The sequence below is a fragment of the Polistes canadensis genome, unplaced genomic scaffold, assembly GCF_001313835.1.
Source record: "Polistes canadensis isolate GaletaPanama2010 unplaced genomic scaffold, ASM131383v1 scaffold_45, whole genome shotgun sequence".
Classification (NCBI taxonomy): Eukaryota; Metazoa; Arthropoda; class Insecta; order Hymenoptera; family Vespidae; genus Polistes; species Polistes canadensis.
In genome coordinates this window covers 203,103-212,245 of record NW_014569592.1, presented here as the reverse complement: position 1 = coordinate 212,245, position 9,143 = coordinate 203,103, and positions in this window count along the sequence as shown.

Below are 9,143 nucleotides of genomic sequence, written 5' to 3'. Positions count from 1 at the left end.
TGGGGTAATTATCACTTGTTTATAATAAAAAAAAAAAAGAAGGAAAAATAATGTAAATCACGACGGGCAATAAGAAACTAAAAAAAAAAAAAAAAGAAAACTTCCAAAAAGTAATAATAAAATGATGAAGGAAAGAAAATAGCAAAAAAGGTAAAAACAACTTACGAAGAAATATCGATGATCCAAAAAATTTCGAAAAATTGTTTCTCTTCTTTTTTATTTGTATACTAAATTATAAATGTGGTATAATAACAAAAATTGACTCACAAAAGAAGAAGTAATCTTACGATTGGTTTTTTTTTCCTTTTCCTTTTCTTTTTTTTAAACAAAAACGTACATAACAAATGAACAAACGAACGAACTGAACGAACTGAACGAATTATAGAAAAATGAAAATATTTAAAACAAACGAAAAAAAAAAAAGAAGAAAATATAAAAATAAATATATAACTAACAAATGAAATAATATTTTGAAATACGATGAGAATTGTAACTGTGGTTCATTAGAAAAAAAAAAAAAAGGCACAACACACGCACACAATTGCTGCTACTGGCCAGGTAAAAATTACGTGTGATGATTCCTGATGGTAGAGCAGCAATAAGAGATCTGCCTCGGCTGCGATCTTGCCACAAAATACCGGAGTATAAGAAAGTACGTTCTACTTATCAGCATTGGGCGCTAGCTAGCAAGACGAGCACAACCACTACTACTACTACTACAAACTATGAAGTTTATGAAAGGGGCTGCTCTGTGTGTGTTCGCCATTAGTATTATCTATAATTGTCCGTGTGAGAGTTCGGTAACGGATATGAAGAAAGCTTTTGTAAATTAAAATGAAAAGGAAAGAAAAAGAAAAAAAAAATAGCAAGAAGAAAGAAAAGGGTGAAGCAACAAATGCAATTAAACAATGCACTGAACTACTATTGATAATTGTGATTATGATGAAAAACTCATTCATTGGTCATTGGCTCTCTTGTCGTTTATTTATAGTATCAAATAACTAGGATATTCTAAGCATTATTTATAATGTTTTGATATTTCAGAATAGAATATATTATATATTTCGAAGTTAAAGGAAAATATTACGAATGAACAATTAAAATGTGTGTATGGGTACGAGCATTTCAACACGTACAACCGTTTTCTATTAATTTATGACCCCTGTCTCGAACCATTGTTTAATTATAATTATTCATGTTAATTGCAAAGAGACACACGTATACTAAAAAATAATATTTTTCTTATTGTGTTGAGCAATTAAAAAAAAAAAGAAATCTTTTCGAAACGTACACGTGTGTATATAGTAGTGATGTCGATATTTGTGTGTTTTTTTTCTTCTTTTGTTCCTTTTCAAATTTGTTATTATAAATACGTAAAGATGCACACGTTTTTTCGAGGTCAATTTTATCGTTGATTTTTTTAATAACAGGAAGAACAAAAAAAAAACAAAAAACAAAATGGCTAATAAAAAAAAAAAAACAAAAAAGAGTAAACATGTATTCTTATGGTTCTGTTCGTATCATCCTAATTTCAACTTTGTTATAATTCTCTTTAATAATAATGTTAGTACTTTCGCTTTTTTATTTTTTTTTTTCAATAATGTAATCTCAAGACGTTCTTGTGTCTCATTCACTCATTCAGCCTAAAATCGATTCCGTGAAATATATAACTGAAAAATAATTATAATATTTCAAAAGAAACGTAGACCACCAGAGTATACTCAAGGCAATGTATTTCTTTTTAACTTGCATGAGTAAAAATTGCTAGTCACACTGTTTACGATTAAAACTGTTGATAATAATTTAACTAAAAAATTGTGAAACGATGAATCATTAAAATATTATCCACGGCGACGTAGGAAGTAAAAAAAAAATTTATCTCTAACGTTGGCAATAAATATCGAGCTAATGTTATAGAAATATATATATAAAAAAATATTAACAATATAATATCCTAATAGAGAGATAATGTTGAGTTGAAAATGTTTGCAAAAATAAAAATAAAGAAGTACATCATTCAGGAATTTTATTATCATTTGAAAGAAATTGCGGTTGGTTGTAGAAAAAAAAAAAAAAAAAAAAAAAAANTAATGTTGAGTTGAAAATGTTTGCAAAAATAAAAATAAAGAAGTACATCATTCAGGAATTTTATTATCATTTGAAAGAAATTGCGGTTGGTTGTAAAAAAAAAAAAAAAAAGAAAACGGAAGAAAAAAAAAATAACGAAATAACGTTAAAAAGAAAAAATTTGTTACTGAAAAATATATATAAATGTAAGAAGAAATGATAATATTCTTTAATATGTTTAAAATGGTAATAAATAATTTGTCACTTGAAATAAATAGACTTTATGTGTAGACACCAGGTTACGATATAATAAATGGTAGAATACTAAAATAATTGCCACTTAAAGAGCAATTAGGATATACTCACAATATTATTTAACGCAATATTATTTACGTGTCCATCACTACCCATGTACTTGAAAACTCGCGAAAATTATAATGCTCCCTAAACCTAATAATGATTTCGCATGCAAACTGCTGGAAAAAATAATATAGAAAATAATGAAACAAATAATTTCTGACAAAAACCTGATTTTTTACCATCAATTTGGATTCCGACACAAACACTCTACCATTGAACAAATACACAGACTAACTAATACGATAATTATAGCTTTAGAAAAAATAAAGTGTACTGTTCTGCCGTCTTCATTGATGTAGAATAAACATTCGATAAAGTGTGTGTTATCACGGATTATTACAAACAATCAATAAACACTTTCCACACTCGGGGTATATTGAAGTTTATAATTATTTAAAAAGAAAACTTCAAGATAATCGAAGAGTTTTTTTTTTGCAAATGTTTCATAAAATTTATCTTTAATTAACAATTATATTCAGTTATTGTGACGTTTTACCAAAATTTTGAAATTTATCGATAATCTGTATTCTTACTTTCATATAATCTTTCACTAGAATAATTAAAACAATATTATATTTCAATCGACAAGATATGTTTTAAAGCACGTTTACACTGAGGAATAACCAAATTCCGAAAGTACAACTATATAATAGAGAAATTCTGCAAGTAACGACAGTCAAGTATTTGAGATTACATTTAGATTCCAAACTAACATAGAAAAAGCATATAAATGCTAAAATTGAACAAATTCGTCTTAAAAGAAAACAAATTGTTTAGCTAACTGGTAAAAAATCTCAACTTAGCATAAAGAACAAACTAATAATCTACAAAACAATAATAAAACCAATCTGTGGACCTATGGATTACCGTTATGGGGTATAGCAGCAAAAAGTTACATTGTCAAGCTCGAAGCTCAACAATCCATAACTCTACGCATAATCATGAATACTTCATGGTATGTCCGTAATGAAAAAATAAGGAAGGTCTTAAATATTCCCACGATAGAAGAAGAAATAACCAAGACAACCTGCAGATACAAAAGAAGAATTGATAAGCACATAAACTTGCTAGCCAACGATAACTACAACCAAAAATCCACCCAGGAGACCTAGTTAAAAAATTAAACCTTACCGAAATAAATGACAACAGCAACTCTATCTCATTGGAGAAATCGTTCACGTGCTATGTTTTTTCACTTATATAACATCTTACCAAATATCTATACGGATAAATTATAAAGATGTATGGAGTTAATCCGAAAAAAAAAAACACTTGTTTCTATCTACTCTATAAACTCTTGCGAAATTTAATAGAATTCACAATAATAAATAAATAATATTAAATATGTCTGACATATCTTTATTATTTCGGCATATCACCGAAAAAGAAAAAAAAAATGATAAAACTATAGTAGTGAATAATTACGATAACCGAAAAATACGAATATATATTTGAACGCGAAATAACCGAGTATCAGATTGGCTAATAAGAACTAATCTTTGACATTTTTTTTTCTTTTTTTTTTTTAAGTAGATAACACTAGTGTTTGTGATATTAAATATTTCAACATTATGTATTGCTTAACCCAACACTTTATAGCAGACTGAACATCATGTATTTTATTATAAATCAAAATTTATAATTTATCGCAGATAAAGCATATTTATTTGATGATTTGTGCATGTTTATTCAAATTTTGTAGAATGAATATAATTATTTTTGAAAGTTCGAACGAAAGTCACCGAATATACGATAATGTTAATAGAACAGTCTTATTTACAATTAATCATAGCTTCAAAGGGGAGATTGTGGAAAAATCGTTCATTATGAATTTGAGGTTATATTATTGAAAAACAAATTGACCGGCTCAACATGGCGGACACATTTTGAATAATAACCGATTGAAATCTTTTCAATAGTGTGTATTTGAGGTGGAACGGGGGAGAGGAGGGGTTTGTGGGTTAACGATATGGATAAAATAATTGGATCTTTTTTATGTTAATATACTAGCAATTGCTCTATCATCGTACATTGTCTTTATTCTCATTTAAAACGCATTGCGAAAATAAGTTTCATAGTTTGTGCAATAAATTGAAATGAATGCACAACGAAGACACTGTAATATAATTTCATAAATAATATAAATTCAATTAAGTTTCGCGTATGTCGTAGATAAGAAATAATTATCAGAAAAGTTTCCGTTAAATGAGTAAAACATTATTTTGTTTCTTAACAAAATTCTAAATATTCTAAGGAAGAATTTGTAAATGCCGTGATCGAGAGCTAACGCAAAAATGAATATCGTTAACAAAATACTATGACCTACAAATAAACACACACATATACACACACATATCTATAGTTTATTAAAACACATTGCTTTCATTTCTGCTTTCCTTATTTTTTTCTTTTTTTACACTTACGATCACAAAGAAGTAAGTACATATAAATCTCGTCCGTTAGATGAACGTTAAATTTTACGACATCATTGCTTGCAGATATAAACCGTTCGGATAACATACTTTTTGACACAGAAAACAAAGGGGTCGATGACATGAGAACGAATCACAAGACGAGCTTGAAGATTTAATGATACGAAAAAAAAAAAGCGAACAAGAAACCATATCTTGCCTCGTCGTTTTAGCATTGGCAAAGAATTTGCCATTAATTTTTTACATTAAATCGACATACCTAAAAATATTATTACTCGAAGCATAAGTATGTTATTCATAAGATTAACGTAATTGAGTATGAATTATTCAACGCTCATTGGCTTCTGACCGATTGATCATATCATTTGAGTACAAATAAATGAATTTAATGAAAATTACAAATTCTCATATATATATATTATTATTTATTTATTTATTAAAAGGGGATGAAAAATATATTATCTAGAAATAAATTTTACATTATATAATATATGTAATATATGTAAAAGTTATGTGTGTATGACATTTACTCTCTATCTCTCTCTCTCTCTCTCTCTCTCTCTCTCTGTGATTATCACTTTCTATTTTTAAACTTACAATTAGTTAGGTGTGAATATTTAGAAGAAAAATAAAGAATAAAGAAGGGTAAGAAGGTGTCACCGATAAAAAAAAAAAAAGAAAATTAAAATAAAAAGGATACTTCTTGAGGTTTCCTTTCCTTTTCTTTCCTTTTCTTTTTCTCTCATTTGTCACTTTTAGTTATCGTACGTATTCTTTGTTATTAAACATTTGCCAGGCATAAACTTCCATTGCATAAAATAATATTGAACTTTAGTGAGCTCAAGGTATAAAGAGACAACGCAATTTCTTCAAGGTTTTCGTCTTTTATTCCCATTACTAATTTTGTACTCTTCTTCATTTTTTATTTTCTCATATAGAAAATCTAATTTTAAATTAAACGGAGTTTATTTCTGTACCGTGACATTTCGATCTAACGTGGGATATTTAATATTAGAGACACACATTTGTATTTTTTTTTTGTTTTGTTTTTTTGTTTTTATTATTATTTTTGGATAATATTTTTCACTGACTTGAACAAAATTAAAATAGTTCGTGTAAACCAGTTGTCATTTAAAAAAAAAAAAAAAAAAATAATTAACGTGTAATTATTGAGATAAATAATAAACAGTATGATAAATTTACGAAATTGATCTAACATATTTATATATCGTATTATTTATTATTATCATTTAAGTTATTGGTAAACAAATTGTTCTACAGTTATCGTTAATCGTTTAGTTTTTTTTTCAAGGCTCATTTTTGTGTTTCCTTATAAATATTTGTTAGAAATTATTAAAAATATAAAAGTACAAAATATATAAAAAGTTGTGACTGAGTTAATAGTTATAAAAATAATCATTCAAAAAATTCACGTTAATGAGATTCCAACCTTGTCCATTAAATTTCAAATTTATTGTCTTTTAATCATCCATGAAATAATATTCCGGTTTTATAATATTCCAATAGCTTTACGGGCTTGTATCCTTTCTATCTCTTTATCTATTTTTTTTTTTTATCTATTTCATTTAACATAATAATAACTAATTACAATATGAAAACTAATCCGTTTCCTTGAATAACTGTGAAATATTGAAAAATATTCAAACGAAATCGTGAAAGGTACTAGTAGAGTCATTTTGTTTTTTTTTCTGAAGAAGAAGAAGAAGAAAAGTATTTTCGTAAATTGTAAAAAAAAATAGTTATTGGAAATATTTTTACGTTCGTAAAAAACAAACCCAAAATCAAAGGACAAATGAATTGGAATTATGGAAATGTAAAAATGTCTAGAGAATCTTAAAGAAAAAGAATAAAAGATTATAAAGTATTCAAAAGAAAAAAAATTGAAGAAGACGGAAAAAAATTAAGTCTCATTTAACAAATTGTGTAAAGATATTTTCTGTTATATTCGTTATCAGAAAAAAATTCATTTGGTAATGAATTGTATTATTAATGTAAAAATTTATTGCGAACGTGAGAGAATGAGATAACAAAATTATGAGTTATTAAAATTAGTTCGCAAAATTAAGAGATAAATCATTTAAGAATATATAATAATATTTATATAATTAGAAAAATACATTAAAAACGATTAATTCATTCCATTAAAAATATGTATAATTAATTTAAATTACTATGACGTGTATCGATTTATTCTTATATTATATATACTGCATGTTAATAGAATAAATAACAAGGATGAACGAATTCCGGAAGAACCGAATATTTAAATAAACGATCATAAAATACTAGTTCCAGTTAGTTACTAAATCAAACACCGAAGGATACGATTGGTAAATGTATTGGTAATCCGTTAAGAGAAAAAACCCCATGTTTTGTTGGCCCCATTAGAAGGTAGTAAAAGATTTGACCTCTTTTGAAAGCATGGGATTAGATGTTCATACAAAAAGGAAAACAAAAAATATTAGAAGATCGTAACACAAGGAGAATAATAAAAAATACAAATGTAACACAATAAAATCGATAATATATTTAGATTATATATTATTATTATTATTTTATAATAAAATATTTATCGATAATGGGCTGTGTGGACAAATAATAAAATATATTATCAAATAATCACATATGAAATTATAAAAGCGAGAAGAAAAGGAATCAATATTTTGAATGTGAAAATATTTTAATAAAATTGTAAAGATTATATCTCTGAAATATTTGTTGTAATTATAAAAAGTTTGAATAATCAATTTTTGAGATATGAATTTAAGATTGGATTAGAGGTAGTGCGAGAAAAAATATAATATAATAGATTATAAAAATTATAATAAAAATATATAGTATACAGGGATGTTCAAAAAAAACCATTCAATATTTATATGGTATATAGGATACCATTATTTATACATTATACTAATTGTAAGTAAAAGAGCTTTAATTAACATAAATCGAAAGGTCAACCATTTCTGAGATATAAACATTTTTGTTTGTTATTAGCACAATTGAATTTTTCATATTAACAGAAATTTAAGTTATTTATCGGTGAGGAATATACTAGGCTTTTTAAATATCCCGATGAAAAAAGACAAAAATTCAAAAGGTTTAAATACATTAAATACATATCTGCCATTTCTAATAATACACTGACATTTTAACGATACTTTGTAACTGTATAATATCTACAATCACCGATTCACAACTGACTGATCCTTAATGAATTCTACTTACGATGCATGAATGTAAATATTCAGAGAGAACTCGGTTTAAAAATATTAAAATTAACATCGAATGCAATGGAAACAAATAAGAAAATCATGATATTAACATACAAAAATGTTTATATCACAAAAACAGTTTACTTTTCGATTTGTGTTTAAACTGAAGCTATTTTACTTATAACAATGTATCCTATATACCATATAAATATTGAATGATTTTTTGGAACACCATATATATAGTAAAAAAACCGTTTGAAATTAACGAAAGGAGGCTGGAGGGCTTACATTTTCTCAGTGAAATAAGGTTAATAAACGGTACCTACCGGAATGTCAGAGACGTTTTTTTTTTGCTTGATCCTTCTTTCGATTCGATACCATAAAAATACTGACAAATTTTAACTGATCTACTTTTTATCGCACACACACACACACGTATATGTAATTATAAACATTTTTAATCAATATTTTGTAAAATAAATAAGAGAATTAGATTTTTTACAGAGTTTTGACACAAACACACACATATGCACGCATATTTGAACAATTTGAATATAATCTGGTTAAATAAATATTGAGTACACAAATAAAAATAAAATTAATTTATCCAATTCGAGTTTAATTGACGTTTAATTCGAATATTCATCAAATTAACATTAAAAACACAATGTAAATTATATATGTATACGAAAATATATGTATGACTGGATTGTAGAAGAATGTATAAATATTTTATTCGTTATAAATAATAATGAATTATCGCTTATAATAAAGTCCACAAGTCATACGTTATATTCGCATAAAAGGTTTTCAATTAATAAAGAACATATATTAATTGATATTTTATTATAAATACTGATGATTTATTTCAATATTATATCATCGGCTTATAATGTTGAATAATATTAACCCAATAAATAAGAAACTTTTTGTTCTTTTTTTTTTCTTTTCTTTTTATGAAAATCACATGTCCTACATTTATACAAATCTTATTTCCATGATAATAAATGTTACACCGTTATTTATCATTATTTTCATTAGAGTTATGGGC